We start from the raw sequence: 2678 nt of genomic DNA on the forward strand, positions 1-2678 counted from the left end.
TTTCCTCAAAACAACAGAAAAAGGAATGGGAATTGCAAGTCAACTGTAAACCTTTGCACTTAGGTATCACATTAAGAGCATATAACATTCAATAAATGGACATCAATAACTCTAGTACCGGAAAGGACACTTTGCCTTCACAGAGATGTAAGCCCAAATGTTTCATTAACCTCTGGCACTTGAGTCCTGCCTTGAATACTAATCAAGTGAAACTGACCTTAAATGAATGCACTCATGTAAAACTTTCCTTTAAAAATCATAACAAGGAAATACATTCATCTAATAGACCTCTGGATAAGAAAGACAGAAGAACTGATGTCTTTGAATTGTGGTGTTGGTGAAGAACATTGAATACGCCATGGAGTGCAAACAAACAAGCAAATTTGTCTTGGAGGAAGTGTTGCCAGAGTGCTCCTTAGAAGCAAGGATGTTGGTGAGATTTCAACTCACACCTTGGGCATTTCGTCAAGAGGGCCAGTCTTTTGAAAAGGAGATGTGCCTGGAAAGGTGGCAGGTCAGCAAAAGAGAAGATCCTCAATGGGTGAATTGAGACAGTAACTGCAACAATGGGCTTGATCATGAGAGAAATAGTGGAGATGGTACAAGATAGGTCAAGATTCTGATAGTTTGCAGAGTTGCTATGAGCCATAGTTAAAGACAGCATCAGCAACAGACCTCTGGATGGTTAGAACTTGGCCTTAGGGAGCATGTAATCCAATGCTAGATGGAGAAAGACTGAAAATGTCAACAACTTCATCCTACTTGGATTTACAATCAGTGTACTTTGTACCAGAAGTTAGGAGATGAGGAGACGTATTGCACTAGGAAATGAGGGATCTTTCTAAATTACTGAGGAATAATGATGTCAGTTTAAGGACTAAGGTATACCTGATTCAGGTCATGGTCTTTTCAGTCACTTGCAGGTTCTGAGAGCTGGACAATAAATGACAGAACAACTGATGCCTTTGAGCTAAGGTGTTGGCGAAGAGTGCTGAGTATCCTACAGACTGTCAAAAGAATAAACAGATATGTCTTGGAAAAGATGCAGCTAGAGTGCTCCTTGGATTCAAGGATGATAAAATGTTGTCTTACATCCTTTGGGCACATTGCTAGGAAAAATTATTCTCTGGAAAGGAACGTCATGCTTGGAAAGGTGGAGGGATGGCAAAGGAGAGGAAGATCCTAGATGGATTGACAGTCACTGCAGCAATGAGTGAGCTCAAGTGAGTCAGAGACTTCAAGCTGGCACAGGATAGGACAGGGTTCAGATCTGTTGTTCATAGGGTTACTATGAGTTGTACTCTACTCGATGGCACCTAACAACAAAAACAATAGGTCAATGCTTATTTAGCAGAAATCATGGTTTTGACTCCTGGTAACAATTTTTATTAAAACAACCAAAGATTATCAATATCAGGTTTTCTCTCTATATAATGATTAATTTCTTTGTTCTGTCAGCATGGAACATCATACAAGAAGTAAGTCTTCAAGTCAACACATTGTATTGACCCATTTGAAAAACAAAACAAAAACAAACTCCAAGGTGTTTTGTTGTTGTTGTTGTGTACCATCAAGTCAGAACTGACCTAAAGCAGACTCTCCAGCAGGTTTTCAAAGGCAGTTAATTGCACAGAAGGAGACTGCCCATGTTTCTCCCACAGAGCAGCTGGTAGAATGGAATCATGCACCTTTGCATTGTCAGCACAATTCCTTACCAGTAAGACACCAGAAATTCCGAAGAAACAGGGTGGCAAGAGTCATTTCCATTAATTCCAACTAGGACTTAGTGGTCTGGGTAGTTCTCAAAGCTGAACCTGTCAACAAACATGTGTAGAAGAAAAAAGATTCACACAGTTCTTTTCCTGCTCAACATTTATTGGGGCTAGAGAGACTAATGTAGCTATTTTCCTCACAAAGTACTGGAAAAATAGAATACAACTGCAATTTCTTAAATACATAGTAAAACTTTCCAAGTCACAAATCAACATGAGATGTCATAGTCTATCGATAGCAGTTGTGAGAGCTTTAAAAAATTTTGTTTATCTAAGGCATTTCTGAAATTGTCCTTAAAGTTATACATATATACATGAGTCTATATACATAAAGGCATCCATTCATAAACAATGACAAAATCTTTTTTGGAGCAGTGTAGGGAAAGCAAAAATAACACATGTTTAGACTCCAAATAATTTTAAGAGCAAATCTGAAATTCAAAGCAATAGCAATTTACATTCAAATAAACATGTGATTTTCAAACCCCAATAGGTAAGGTTTTCATGATGCAGGCTACTCAAAAATTCACACTGTGACTCATTTTGGTTTTCAAAAGTCTCTTTCAAAACACTGATTTTTAGTCTTAAGGGAACATTCATGGCACAAATAAGTAGCACGCCTGAGATTCCAAGATTTCTTTCCATATAGGCTTCCCTCCTAACCTCTCTACCTAATTAAAAAGAATTTTTTTAATGGAGCAACAGCTAGATGTTTTTTATTATCATCAGTAGTATTTCTGAATGGTGGCAATTACATGCAGATCACAATTTGGTGAAGGATTCTTCCCCCATTTCTATTTCACATAGAAATATATTACTTTACCCTGTAAAGCACAGGTCTGCTCTGACATACAGAGTTGCCACGAATTGGAATTGACTTAAGTTTCTCTTTGTTTATACTACCTC

This window comes from Elephantulus edwardii, unplaced genomic scaffold (genome assembly GCF_000299155.1).
Source record: "Elephantulus edwardii isolate Elephantulus edwardi_28Jun2011 unplaced genomic scaffold, EleEdw1.0 scaffold00070, whole genome shotgun sequence".
Taxonomy (NCBI): domain Eukaryota; kingdom Metazoa; phylum Chordata; class Mammalia; order Macroscelidea; family Macroscelididae; genus Elephantulus; species Elephantulus edwardii.